Genomic DNA, 15,900 nt, shown 5'->3' with positions numbered 1-15,900 from the left:
GCATTTTGTCAATGTTAGTTGCCATCACTTCCATTTCTGAGTCAAAACCAGCATGTGTGCACACATGCACTCATGGATATACATCCTTACCTCTTTTCCACGATGATTTCCTTCCACAAAAAAAGGTTGATTTTGTATTTTTTTACCAGTGCAGAATAATGGTAAACACTGAATTGGTTCACCCCTGAGTCTTGGTAAGGTCCATTAAGTTCCAGTGGAAGAAAGACAAGTGCAGTAAAGTGACAGTTTGCAAGAGAATCACATGTAACCATTCACAGGTCTTAGAACAGGGTTTTGGAATCTCAAGGTTATGTCCATATTTTGACAACAAAGAATTCAGCTCTGAAAAAGAAAGTCCATACTCTTTAAAGAAAATCTTACAGCTCCATTTCTACAAAACTGCTCAAAATGGTTAAATAAATACAAATAAAAATCAAGAGGAAGGCTCGAGCTTCCAGCGCCTGCAGCCAGGCCAGCTGTGGTGCCAGACCTGGAAGGATGTACTGCTGGCTAAAAAACTGGAGGGAAATAAGGAGAGTCTGGCATCATCCATCTGGCTCCTCAGCCCCTTGCCTGCTCCTTTACCTCGCTGCATCCTTCAGACCTGCTGCAGAAAGCCAGCCCACAGCAAAAGTTCAAAGGTTTATCACCTCCTTGCACTGGCCAGAAACTGCAGCCCTGGGACTTTGAGGAAGCAGCAGCAGCAGCAGGGGAAATGGAGGGAAGGGGGGAAAAGCTGCTGCATCACTGTATAGTGCTTGGCACCCAGTTGCAGGGAGTGAGACAGCAAAGTCAGCTGCCGTCAAGCCTAATACCCGCTAGCAAGGGCGAGAGCAGCAAAGATGAAGCAGTGGGGACTTCCCCTCAGTAACAGTGATATTTGAAAGGATAAAGATACAAACTCTTTTTGGATTGTACGGACACTTAGCAGGAGTGTAGACTCAGAAGAGTCTGTAAGTGCTTTGGGAGTATCTTAAACTGCATGTAAACTGAGTAAATCTCTGATCAGCTGTGAGAGGGAAGCTGCAGTGATTTATTTCAGCTAAAAAGGGATTTTATAAGCTTATAGGCTTTCTGGGACCTTTGCTTACTGAAATGACCATCATTGCAGCTGTGTCCAAGGCACCTGCTGTCTTCACCTGCTGCTTCTCTCCACAAAAGGTATGAGACATGAAAATACACCAACTGAAGCAATCAGAAAGGTCTCTACTATTTCTACCTCTATTTTCTGGGGGTCTGAACACCATGGACTCAAACATGTATGCTCATGTGGTGGCACAGCCCAGACCTAAAGTCAGGATCCAGCTGGTGACCATCAACAAATAAGGGAAACAGAAATGACAGGCTTAAAGAGAGGAATGTATAGCAGGGGCCCCAAAAACACCCGCATATTGCCTATTACACTGCAGAGACATCCAGTAGACGCCATCAGCAGGAACTCTGCCCAGATGTGTTAAGCAATTCCCTGCTGATATGGATTGCATCAGCCCTCCGGATACAGCTAAGTCATGCCAGTGATTTTTGCTGTCCTTGAAACTCTTTAAAATACACAGTAAAAGTTTTGGTTGGGCTTTTTTTTTTAACTATTGTTAAAAATCAGATTGCCCCATATGTTTTACATTTTCAGCTCATTTGCTGGGATGGAGAATACCTTTGGGCAAAGTCTTTGTTTCCCTAAACTTAACTCAGTTGTACTACCCATACAGATGAACAGTTTTCAGAGGTAAGTCCAGCAGTAAGTACAGACTACAGTTTCTTTGCCATGTAGATTGTGTCTTTCCTTGTTACGGCGCAGCCTCTTCAGTTTCAGTGTGCTTTGTCCTCTGTTTATGCACCAGTCCCCTGTTCCTTTGCCCTCCTCAGACAACCTCAAAATTAGGGTTAGGCAACTGAAAGACAGCTCTGACCACCCCTGTTCACACACATTGCTTCAAATAATTTCCCTTGTAGAAACATCTCTCCCAGTCAGAGGGTGGTTTCCCTCCAGCCACGCAAAGGGCTTTTGTGAAGTGCCAGAGCATCCCTTGCTCCTCCCCACAAAATCCTAGCCAAATCACATCACATGCATCAAAAAAAGAGAGCAGGGTCGAAACGGCACCCGCCTCACTCTGCCTTTCTGCCTGAGAGAGGAGACAGCCCTGTGTGTGAAGGGTGCTGTGTCGGGGAGAAGGAAGGAGGCAGGTGTTGGTGGCCGGGTCATGCAGACATGTCAGGGACTTTGGCCACGTTAAATGCCACTCCCTGCGTTAACTCCTGCTCCCTCAGAGGGGACAGGAAGAGCAAACCCTGGAGAGGAGCCAGCAGTAAGCTGTCTAAAAGGCCAACTTGAAGGAATGTGGTGATCTCCCATCTCAACTCCCTGCCCTCTCCTCTGATCTCCCCTCAGCCCCCCACATCCCGCTCAATAATCCTGTTTTACACATCTTGCTCACCCATGAGCCTTACCAATGTCCACAGCTCCTCCAGCCTCAGAAAGTTGTCCTCCAAGTGACTGACAGTGCTGTCACATGCCAGATTTGCTCCTTTTAGCCCACAGGGCTGGGATGCTTCAGGCTAAGCAGTGGCCAAAACTGAAGAGAAACATGCCATCCAAACACCATGTAAGAAGACACCTGATTGAGACATGGAGTGGATGAGGATCAGCATAGTCTGCAGGGTTTGAGGAAGGCAGGAAGCATGTGAGAACCAGCAGCTGGAGAGGGAAAAGGCAAAGAAGATCAGGAGGACAAAATGGGGAATGCACAGGTTTGGAGGCTGGCAAGACCATGAGGAAAACAACATGCAAGGGGGTAGAAAAGGAAAACTGGGACTGGCTGAGTAGTGAAAGCATGAAAGAGCAAAGCAAGGACTAGTGTTCAGCAAGGCAATCGAAAGAGCAATGTATAAATGAAAAATGGTACAAGCGTAGAAGCCTGGGGAAAACCAGGAATGTGGAGAAAGACAAGGACATAACACTAGGAACAAGTGAGAGGTGCACAGCAGCATGCAAAGTGGAATGATTAAAGCAAAAGCTTCTGTGCTGAGAAGTATTGAGGCTCTCCTTTTTTTGTCTTTTCTGCCACAGATGTCTATAAAACTTTCTGACTAAGCATCCCAGCTCTCCCAAAAGCCTCAGCCACCCCAAACAGGGCAGCTCTTTACCACCTTCTTCATAGCATACCTGGCACCAGTGCTGCAGGGAAACACGTTTTTGTCCTGGCTGTCGGCATGTCTGCAGGTATCAGTAGTATGATAAATCCATGTGACGTCTTTGCTTTTTAGAAACCCAGGTTCCAGATGTTGATTCCATCCCTCACGGCACATAGCATCATCTAACCCCTGCATGGAGAATATGCATTAGAATATGCAACCCACCAAGGACTCTGCTTGGCTGACTGAGTTTACTTCTTTTTAAAAGAAGAGATTTCAAATGAAACACTTGGAGCAGTACAAAACCTCCAAATGTGTTTCTCTTAAATTCAAGCACATGGAAGAAAAACATTTTTATTTTATTTTTCTGGAGGCAAAAGCAAAAACATCACAGTTCCAGTGACACAATCACACTGCCCAGAGGGGTTTCCAGCTGAAAGGCAAACCCATCAATGAAGAATTTAATTTTCTTGCAATGGAATTTTTCCTCAATAAATGAGCAAACTTACTTCATTTCTTCACCTCAAACTTTCTATTGTAATCAGTAAAGCACAGTAATGTTACCTATTCATCTCTTTTAGATGTTATGAAAATAAAACCATGTGAAGCACGCAGTTGCTATAGTAATTAGCATCATAGGAAAAGGCCAGTGAGCCAACAAAGGACACTGTCTCCAGAACAGGATTTAAATCATGCATGAACTGTATGTTAACCTTAAGACCCACATAAGATGAGGAGGAGAAAAAAACATAATGATTCTTTCAAAAATCCTGCAAGAATAAATATGCTGTGTGCTGATATAATTAACGGCTCCATGGCTCACACAGGCACCTTCCTTCTGACATTTCCTCGGAGATTTTTAGGCGACTTGGCAACCAGAAGAATGTTTTTATTAGTTAATGGGTTTTGTGTCAAACTCTATTTGATTTACCTTGTATGCATAATTTAGTCTCATGCCTGGATACTTGAGGAAATTATGAATTTGTAAGTTCTTTTTCCATTAGACTAGATGCCTTGTAAGTATATCTAAATCATGCCATACATATACTTAAAACCTAGGATAAAACCTCTCAATTTTTGTTCTAACCTTTGCCCACAGTATATTTTGTTGCTCTAGAAAACTTCCTTTTTATCAGCTTTTTGCTCCACACTATCATCACTAAAAAAGAAATGTTTCCTCATCACCAGACATGATGGGGCTTGCTATGTTTTGAAACAGCAACATGCTTGGGTGCTTAAGAGCATTTGGCTTTGTGCTTTGCATCCAACCAACAACGCACCCAAGTAGGTTGCTATTGGACAGGGACTTAATCCCTGTCATGTTTAATCACTACATTAAAAGATCTAAAGACTAACACTAAAGGCCATTCAGTTTAGGCACCATAGACTTAAATGACAGAGCTTCTGTTCTGCATGACAACAATAAGACAGTTATCAAGTCCATACTAAATGCACTGAAAAATCCCATCTCTGCTCGGTGCATAACTCTCTGCAGCCAGGATGACTGTTCCCAAGTGCAGAAGACATGAGGGGGCCGTTTTGCATTTCCTCAAGAATGTGACCCCCAGTCTAAAGTCTCCTATTTGAATACCACATTGCTTCAGGATGTGATTGCTAGCAGCAGCAGCCAGGGCTGTTTCTGACTGTCCAGTTGTCTAAGGAGTTAAAAGCCTCTCTTGGAGATGTGGACTTTGCTACAATTCCTCAAGTGCCATTACTCCATGCTTAACTCAGATCTCAGGAAGCTGCACGTTATTGTTCTTCCCCTAGGGCCATACATCTCCCATGTTGCACAATTCCATTTGCTTCCAAATTCACTTCTCCAGTCCAAATCCAGTATTAGGCATTTTCAGCCTAATAATTCATCAGCCAGAGGACTCTGGTGCTACACATGAACTACAGGGCAAACATAATACCTTCTTTGCTGTGTCCTAAGATCTCAGTTCCTCAATGTCCAAATGAGGGCACTGATGGATGCCACCATGGATTCTTTCTTGAGCTTCTTACAGGTTTTCTTTGAATGGAAACCATGGTAGGCACTAGGAGAGGAGTGATGCATGTTCTTTTTCTCCATAGCTCACTGTCAGGGTACAGGTATCACAGCTCAGAGGCATCCTCATACAGTTGCCTGATGTCTCAGAGGATATACCATTCAAAGTCCCTTTTCCTGCAAAGACCAAGTTTAATCAGCTTCAGAAGATGCTTTGAGGATAATTAGTTTCTTAACCAGATCATTTCCAGAGCATTATTGAGCAGGCCAGAGAACTTGAGGGGTGCTTTTAGTCTTTTAGCTTTTACTTGCTCACATGTTGTGCTAGTTAACTTTGCTGCTTACTTTATATCTGTGTTAAGTGTATCTGGAGGTTGTATATAGATGCATCAAATAAAAGAACAAAGTAGTAAAATTAATCATCATATTGATTTTAACCATATTCCTACAATAAAAATGGAAGTTGAAATTCCATCTGAGATGGACACCTGAGATGATTCCATTGAGTAGAATTAGAATACCTTAATAAGGAATTCTACTGAAGATACAAGATCTTTTAAATTGTTTACGTTAACTGATAATAAACTTCAAGGTTTGGAATTCAAATCAAAAGACAGTTGAAAGAAAATTTGGGTCTGCAGCAAGGTTTCCGTGCATTACAACCCCTCTTCTTCCAAAAAACAGTATAAAGGACTGAACCTGCAAAACCTGTTTCATATGATCTCCCCTGTGAACAACAGGGGCTGTCCAAAGTCTCTCCCTCATTAGTCTCCCAAGAGGGTAAGAAATCAGTATTGTGATAGCAGTGAACACAGTACCTTTATAATTGCTTTATCTACTGATAAAGTTTCATTTTTCACAGACAATCCTACAGTAATTATCACTCTTTCCAACTACTAGAAGCTGGCACACACTTCCAGGGAGCAGCTCTGTTTCAATGATCAGTTTCAGCCAGCAGCTGTGGAGCAAAGACATCCCTGCCTGATGCTTTCCCAGCAGCCCTTTTACCTGTGCTGCTTTGACTGAAAACATTTTCACAGCCACAAAGCTAACAATATCACACATCTTTTCAAACATCAAGTTTTCCTCATATGGTAAGAAAGAAGAAACTGTAAAACAGCAGACAACACAGTGATAACCACTGATATAGAATCTACATGATAAGAAAGTCCTATCAGTAAGGTCATTCTTCATGAATGCTTAGTTAGAATTACAATGCCTCTATATAAACAATTAGCAATCTATTCCATTTATCCTCATTTTATGTTGACAATATGTACAGCCAATCAAACCATGTAACATTTTTCTTTCTATTAAAAGTAAGCCACTGTTGTTTTCTGACTGATTACTCATGAGGTTAGTAAAAATTGTCTTTCTCATAGGCGTATGATATCCCAATATTGGTAGGCTTCAACAGTCCAAAGCAGCCTTTGTTGTACATTTGCCTTGTCTCTTCATGCATCGTTGTACACATACACACATATGCACACAGATAAATACAAAGAGCAAGCTAAGGAAAACAAAATACTTTCTAGCCCAGCCACTGCTATCAACAAACACTAGAAAATGAGACAAATCATGATCCCTGTATACAAGAGAATTATTTATTCGAGTAGGTCAGGGAAGACTTGGCCTAGGATGTTGTTTAACATAAACGTAATGTAAATGACTTTGCAGTTTGCTATATTCCATCATTCACATGACTTGCATACAGTCTGTGGAATAAATAGCATGGAAAGTGGGCTTCTCTTGTGCTAAGTTTATTTATTGATTTATTGATTGATTGATTTTTATTTAAGAGAGCAGAAACAGAAATATGAGTACAAAGGAATCATCAATGGTTGTCACTCAGTGAGATGGCTTCTCCAGTTCTCCTTCATATGCGTTTCTGTAAGAAAGATAAAAGTTGCATGCTCTCTGTGTCTCCAATGAGACAGCATGAGAGGTGTTATCTTATAAGGAAAGTTCAACATGAAGTATAGAGCTGCTGTATTCTTTACCCAAAAATTTGCATATCACCACAGAAGGACTGAGGATCAGAACTTCACTTGTGTTAAACTTCAGAGCTCAAGTCTAGTCCTGAGTGTTTTGACATTAATTTTGATATTATTTTCAACTACTTTCATCAGTTCATGATTTTACAGATTTGGCATCACTGGGGGGGGGGGGGGGGGGGAATGATTTAGGCATGATAGCTAGTATTTTGGCTAGTTATGTCTTCATTAAAAAGTAAGCATATGACACACTGTATGAAAGTACTATTACCAGCATTACAAGCATTATAGCATTAGAAATCACTCTACAACTCTAATTCCAGTTCATAAATGATTACAAGCACTTACTATGCTATAGAACTCTTAGTTGAGAATCCTACATGCTTATAACTAAGCTTTTGAGAAGCCTAGAGTCTTGGCAGCGATATCAAACCACAGCATTCAGTCTCAGGGCAAAGATTTTCTTGTGTAAATCTTGATTTCATGTTCAGTAAGTGTTCTTATGGAGAAGGAAAAAAAAAAGGCATGGGGGCTGCTTGCTACATTTAGGAGCTCATTTGTTTAATTGAAGAGTGGAGAGCATAACAGTGTCTGTAACAGTTTCTGTAAGCATTGAATTAACCAAAATTATAAAATGACAATCAATAGATGTTCCTTCTGGAGTGTAACATGTCAGTCTTAGAAACATCAGTACGGATACTTCTATAAAAGATAAACCCTCGTCCTACACAATGCATATTACCACATTTCCCCTCATTCTGAGGTAAAGACTCTTCAGCAATTTCCAACTATTTACTCCAAGTTGGAGAGGGTAATTTGTATCTTGAAGGAAAACTTCCTATTCCAGCATGAAAATTCGAATTGGTAATGTAGTCTCAAAGATGCAATTCATATGATTTTGACTCTAACTGCACACAAGTTTAAAATTTACTATACCTTTTCACTTCCTTTATGGTCATTACAGATAAGAAGTCCTAAATAACAGACAAGCACCCAGTCTTCTTCATACAGTAAGCGCAAGAAACTGAAAACCAGAAGACTAAGCTCCAACATCCAAGTAAATCCGCTGTCTGCTCTTACAGAATCTACATTGTATAATGGTCTTACCCTTGAAGTTATGACTTATGAGTGCTCATCAAACTTTGTAATGTCTTTATGTCGGTAATGACATCAATTTTGACCAATTTAGAAGTGTGAGACTGTATTAATTTTCAATATCCTCTCTAGAATGGTGAGGACACCAGGTGAGGTACTTCCTATCAGATGTCACTTGTGAGAAAGCATATAGGCACTCACCCACTGCTTTCTTTTGCAAAAGTGGTATCAGTTCACCCTTTCAGGGCTACAGAATAATCCCTGGGCACAGAATCGCATCTGCTCTGTGGGGTTTTTTTATTATTTCTTTCTGTAATTGCAAGGTTGTCAGGGAACTTGTAGGCTTACAAAGGAAAACCTGACAAGAAGTCACAATTGACATTTATTGTATCTGAATCTGATTCTCATGTTCATTAAGAGTTCTATATTTCTCTTCAATGTCTCTAAACAGTGTGAAGAAGCTGGTATTTATTTTTAAGTTTCTGCAATAAGATCATTGTAGATTAGTAAACAAACTAGTTCAAAGGAGCATGTCCAATCTTTAGTTAAACACCATAGTTTGCTCACATGCTTGGCTTTTTCCATATAAGTACAGTAAAACCAGTATTTCACAGTTCACATAGACACACCAGCCCAGAAAATCAGCACCAAAAGCAATACTCTGTTTCATACCTGAGCAGACTTTCTGAGAGACCAGGCAGTGAAGATCCTGTTTTCAAAAGATACTTATTTTTAGATCAAATGAGTTCTGCATCCAGACAGCTCCAGTCATCATATTTGAAAGAGAAAAGCATTGGGAACAAGGAGCTCTGAAGCACCTTGGTAAAACTCCAAGGTCTATTTCCATCCCAAGGGCCAGACCTTTTAGTACTTATTCAGGCAAAAATCCCACATATTTTTCCTCTGTCATGTGGGATTTCATTTTCTCAAGTGAAAATATCTGTATTTCTTCAACATGCCATACAGAAAGCATTCCTTTCTAGCAAAAATGTGAAAGCAAAATCACAAATGCAAAGATCCCTTACTGTAGATCTATGTTTGGGCAGTGGTAGATTGAGGTGTAGGGGACAGATGTTCAATGCTTTTCTGGACAAAACATTTATCAAATGCATTTGATGGGTACATAATGGCCTGAATGATCTCTTCTGCACATGGGTATTACCAGTCCAGAGTATATTTCAGTTCTGGGATCAAGAGGTACAACATGGCCACATGCCAATGATGCATGCAACTGAGACAGGGATTATATAGCAGATTCCATAGAAAGGCAATGTAGGCACACAGGTCAGATGCAGCCTGCAACAAACTCTAGCAGGAACTTAAGCATAAAACTACATCCTCCAGCAAGATATCTGTAAGATAGTCTCAAAATTCTTCCGAGATTACGCAGTATTTCCCAAGATTCCTGCAGCTTCTGTGGTCAGCACTGGGGATAGTGGTTTTCTCAGGAGACAAACAAGCTATAGTACTCTTAAGCTCTGGGTTGAAACACAATTCACCCCCACTTTAGTAATATATTACCATTTTCATCCTGTTCTCCCCAGCTCCAATCAGTAATCAATGCCTCCCATATTTTTGTACTTCTGCGCCTCCTCTGATGATCCTTCGAAGTCAGCAAGCAAGGCTCAAAACACAGGAATTAAATTTCTACCTGATACTAAAACCAGCCAATTCACTGGGACAAGCCATGTGAGGCAGCTTAAACTCTCCTTCTCCCGCCATCCTCTCTTCTGTGTTTTCCTGCAAGAGGCAGCCAGCCAAGCATCTGGTATTTATATACTGATGAAAAAAAAATGTTGTGAGTTGTACATTCTACTTTTTGGGTAAGGACATACTGCAGGGTAGGTACCAATAGTTACAGGAGGTTGAACCTGACATAGCTGTCTCTGCAGCTGCAAGAGCAACAGTAAAATGAGTACTGCTGCTGGGGAAAGGAGGAGACACTTCTAACAGCTTCTAGCACCTGAGCCAAGAGAGGTTGGAGCTGTGGCTAATGCTTTTTCTTCTCAAGCTGAATAAGGTTTCATCTTCAAGCAGAAACCCCTTGGGAGCGCCCTCCTCAAATTAAAACCTCCCCAGACAAAAGTGTTACCGATGCAGCTGTATATAAACACTGGGCATGGAAAGCTGCATATTGCATAGTAATTATTTGAGCCTTCAAATTTTCAATTATCTCATGATGACTTTTTAAAATTATCTATTGGCTGGCAAATATATGGATAGCTATTTGGACTCAATTTCACCAAAGCGCTGCTGCAGTGGTAATAACCAAAGCATACTTTATATTCAAGGAATGAGCTGCTTAAATAGGAGAGTAATTATGACATTAAAATGCCAAAGGAAAAAAAAAAAGAAGGTAAATTGAGTTTGTCACTCTGTGGCTCAACCCAAAGGTAAAGTGAGCTTCTGGCATGACACAAGTTTGTCTTGGAAAAATAGTGTCTTGTCTCAAAAGCAATCGGGCATTGTGTGGTCCCTTGTTTTAGAAAAATATGTGCTGTGTTTGCACTGGGATTGCTTGTCAGATTTTTTATTTAGCCACAGCAGGTTGATAAATGCAGATGCCTGCACACTTCCAAGCATTATTAAGCATGTCACATTAATTGTACAAACATTTTCCTGTGCTCAGCAAGTCAGACTTCTATATATATGTATTGGAAAAATAATGTAGGCATGCGGTCAGAAAAACAGCTGTCAGTCAGGCTCCTCTTTTACAACCAAAACAACAGTTAGCCCAAACCTGCACAGCTATGTGATGTAAGGCAGTTTCAGCCATGCTGCGTGCTGCAGAACATACCAAGATTTCCTCATGAAATCTCTGAGTAAACAAAAGCATTTCTCCTAAGCATCTTTCACAACTACAGCAACTAGTCAAGACTTCTTTCTGAAACCAGACACCATGTCAGGAACCAGGGCCAGGCTGTGAATGTAGAAAAGTGTGTGATACAGCAGAGCAGACAGCAGAAAGGCAGAAAACAAAGGACTGAAAATCCCTTCAACGCTGGCATCCTTACAAAAAAATAGAACATGTCCAGTTCATCTGTGGAGGTGACCAAGGGAAATATTGTGGAGACCTGTAGAAAAGCACAAACCCTTCACCCCATGGGAAGAACAGAAATGTCTATGCTCTGCTCCTTCAAGAAGACTGGAGGAGGCAAGTGCAAGGCCGGCAGAAAGATGATACACTAGATTTGGAGATGAAGGGGTGTGTATGAGCTGCTTCTTCTTTCACCCTGTTTCCTTCCAGAGGCCATTGTGCCTGGCAAAGCATTCAGGGAAACAAGACTTTCCTCTGATGAGCTTATCTCAGCAAAATGCAGCAGGAAATCTCCCTCAGCTTGCAGGGAGGAACAGAAACAACCTCACTTGATCAAGATCAGCCTTCCAGAAATGGGAACCACTCTAAGATAATATGACCTTCCACATCATACCTTAACCACAGACCAGTTCATCTGTTCACGAGGAGAAAGGGGAGAACAACTGTGCTTTTCAGGACATAGAAGCATGCATGGCGCTTCAGAAATGCCCACAGAGAGGTTCAATCCTTAGGTTAAAATGAAGAACCAGATATAAAGTAGCTCAGATATTGGAACGAAATATTGAAAGCCACTCTTGATTGTAGGTACATGGATCATGCACCACCTTTTCTTTCTTCAAGTGAAGGGATTTAAGTTAATTGGAAGCATACCTGACAAAAGGCAATGTTTAGTCAAGGAATGAAATAAACTTTTCTGAGTACTGCTTACATTCTGCTTCTGTACTTTTCAAACTAATGTTTCTGTCTTGTGAATAAGTGCAGTAATTTTGTATAATTAAAACATTATCTTTGCTATTCCTACACACCAAACCAATGACAAAAGCTAAGGGTTTCATACATCAAAAATTAACACTGGCAAAACCCCACACCTATATAAAAACATATGGAAGGTGGGGGGAATCATATCCGAGCCATCTCCAGAGGACTTTGAAAAGTGAAATGCATATGTCCTTATTTCCACTTGCCTCCCTTATGTCTGACTCCATTAAGAATTTTCCCACAGCTTTCAGCACAAGGAGGACCATGCTTACCATGCACGGCAAAGGGTAGAGTGGCTAGAAGGTCCTGGACAGGTTTTAAGATTTGGGGGCATGATACTAACCATTTTAAACTACTTATCTCCTCACCATCACAACAGGAGCAAGAAGAGAAAAGGTTAGAAGCAAGGCCCACCTCAGTTGTGATCTGCCTTCTATACCCAGGGCTTGAGGTCAAAGCATCTTGCTTGCCTCCCAAGGCCTGGCTGCACAGTCTCCACCACCCTGTTTTTGCTTCACTGCCCTCTTAAGCTAAGGATTACACTGTATTAAGCCAAATGATTTGCAGTGTGCTATAGACAGGCCTTAAAGAGCTCAAGTCTCTCCATTTGCATTGAAAACAAGATCTGAGTCGAGAATGTTGCTCCCACCTTCAAATATCTACAAGGGAAAGAATGAAAAGATGAGAGAACAGACCAACACAGTCCATCAGAATTACCCAGTCACTACAGGGATTCTTTATCTCCCAGTTGCCCAGACTAAGCACTAACTCAGAACTTTGATATTTCATTATACTGATGATGATCTTTTCCCCTCACTTATCTTTTTATTTGCAAAGGGAGGCATAAAGGATTCAGCTATCAGCAAGTTGAAGTGTTTGGCTTGGCTCCCAAAGGCCCATAGCACTTCAGTGTACTCTTTCTGTCTAAAAGGATTAACTAAGGTAGATTGTTCACTAAAAAGATGCTACTATCTAAGGGGTTACCTTTACAGAGCATCAAAATCTAATTTTCACTCACATAGTTATTTGAAATCATCACCAAAAAGATGAATTATCAGGTAATTTGTATTGGGGGTTTCACATGAAATGAGAACAGGACACACGCATTGTTCTCTGTGTGTGTTTACAATGACATCTCCAGAGGAAATAATTTTCTACAAAGTTCTGAAGTGAGACATCAAAATCTACTGAAATTAATATGCAGCAGACTTGGTTCACGATGGCATTTCTCCAGCATCACAAGTAAATGGTGAAAGAGGCTTGGGATTCTATTTTTAATATCCTTTTCCTCCCGCTGCAAACTGCTGCCTATTCCATATAACTTGTGTATGATACAAGTTGTTTTTGTTCTATTTCAGCATCTAGAAGAGAAAGACAATAGTTTCCAAATGTTCAGATGCTAAGATCAGATTTTCTGCAGGACTTCTACTGAGTGACCAGGTTATTAGCTCTAATTCTTAATTTTTTACTTTTTACTGAGCATTACTTCAGTCATGCAATTGAAGCATCTCACTGGAGCCTGCTCTGTGGAGGGAATCGCTGCATAATACAGTCTAACCACTTGTTCTCCTCAGCTGCAGTCCACACCCAGGCCCTTGAGAAGCAGGAAGGATAAAGGAGGAAGCAGGGAGGGAGTGGTGGCTTTTCCACTGGGAATTCCAATCAGATTTCTCCAAATTCAGAGTCTGCTCAGCTGGGCAGATCCAGTTGCTTTAGAGCAGCTGGTTATATCAGTGTACAGTAGCTGAAAGCACTCAAGGCAGCAAAAGCATTTCTGTACCCTAATATCCCAGCATTTCTGAATACGTAACATACTTAAATGAGGCAGGAAAGCACGATTATCCCCTTTGTAACAGAAACAATTTCGGCACACCAGTGAACACCCATTTGTCTGTGCCTAGTCAAGCTACTTCAGAGTAAGAAAAAGTTATAGCACATGCTATAAAACCTAAAAGGAATTTAGCACTTCCCCCAAAATAACAATTTATCCCTAGCAGAACCAAAGTGAAATTCACCATGCAGCTTGGTCACTTGTGTAACACTGCTATGTTGCAATTTGCTCTGGATATATTACTTATCATTCTTCGTATGTGTACAGCCAACATGATTTGTCCCACACCTCCTAAAATAGAAGGAAGGCTGAGTCTTTTCATACCTGTGTCCTACTCAGAGAAGTCTCCTTCCCATATGTCTGCATTCAGCCAATGCAATAAACCCCAGCATCCATATCAGCTTGATCCACACTGCACATTTCCTCCACCTGCTATAATCTGCCTCTTCCTAACAACTGCATTGGTTTCCTCAGATGAAAACCTGTAACATCTCTAAGCAATATTATCTAAGAGCAGTGATGGACCATAAGTTGACCATTGCTAACTAGGAACAAGATCCCAGGATTGCAATCAGTAGTTCTATGGAAACTAAAAATGCACTTGATGCTCTGCAGGGGACAAAAACCCTAACTCCAAACCAAGTGTCAGCTACTATTTGGTAAGAAAAAGGGATGAAAAAAAAGACAATCATCATACAAATCCACAGTATTCCTATCTTGAGAAGCCCTAGTCCTCCCTGCTGTAAAGGTGGGAGAAGATGACCAAATTTCCCAACAAAAGTTCTAGAGACAACTTCCACACAATGACTGACTGGCATATATTTCAGGAAGAGGTTTAGAAGCGTCATCTAAGCATGCAGGGGTAAAATTGTAAAGGCCAAAGCTAGGCCACAGCTGAAATCCATAAGGGATGTGAAAGACAGTAAGAGCATGTGTAGTTATATCAGCAGCAAAGGGAGGACTAATGAAATCGTCACGTTGTTGCTTAATGGGGCAGAGCACCTAGTGGCAAAGGACATGGAAAAGACCATGTCAGTGTCATTGCTACTGGCAAGGTGTGGTCTTGGGACCCCCAGATCCCTATGGGTAGTAGCAAAGCTTGCAGGAGAAAGGTGCTGCTCACAGAACAGGAGGATGATGTTATGGGCTACTTAAATAAACAAGATATACATAAACTCATGGGATTAGAACCAACTCAGCACACTGAGAGATGCCCAGCATCACTGTGAGGCCACCTTCTGTCATCCCTGAACAATCATGGTGCTGGTGGGAGGTCCTCAAGTGCTGGAGGCAAGGAGGATCTGGGGTATGGTGATCAAAGAAGACATGGCTCGTCGGCTTAACCTGAAGTGATTTCAACTATCAGTAAGAGCAAGAAGACAACTGGGAACAATCAGCATGGATTTACCAAAAGCAAATGATGCCTGACCAGCCTGAGCACCTCTGTGATGAGAAGACTGGCTCTGCAGGCAAGAGGAGAGCAGATGTTGCTTACTTGGACTTTACCAATGACATGCTTCCCCATAGTATTCTCATAGGCTAGGAGGAAATAACAACTGAACATGGGGGCTCTGCAACAGATCAAGGGAAAGGCAGCAAATGAGTGCACCTTCCAGACTGAGTTTTCTCAATATTACTATTTCTGTGGTAACAAGAAAGCTCATGACACAGTAAACTTTGTCCTGAATCTGAAATCTTAATACACCAAAGCTGGCAGGTTTGCTACTGTGTGGGGCAGCGTCCAGATGCAGAAGTCTGTGTTCATTCCAGTGATTATTTTTAGATGAATGACAATGTCCATCTTAGCATAGCAATATAACCTGCTTTCGGACCATGCTGTGAAATACTCCTTTCTATTAATTCCCTTTATTAAGGGATAATATAAAACAGATTCAGATCTGTTTTACTTTCTACTTACTCCTTCCTTCTATGCTTGCAGCTGCACAAATTCAATGCCTTAAAAAAGTCAATATCCCAAAAAGTCAAATTTTGCATGTGTTGCTCAATTTTGAAATTACCTGATCAACCTGCTTTCAACACCGACCTGCCAAAGCGCAAATTTTAC

The sequence above is a fragment of the Melopsittacus undulatus genome, chromosome 2 (genome assembly GCF_012275295.1).
Source record: "Melopsittacus undulatus isolate bMelUnd1 chromosome 2, bMelUnd1.mat.Z, whole genome shotgun sequence".
NCBI lineage: Eukaryota > Metazoa > Chordata > Aves > Psittaciformes > Psittaculidae > Melopsittacus > Melopsittacus undulatus.
This window is presented reverse-complemented; position numbering follows the sequence as displayed.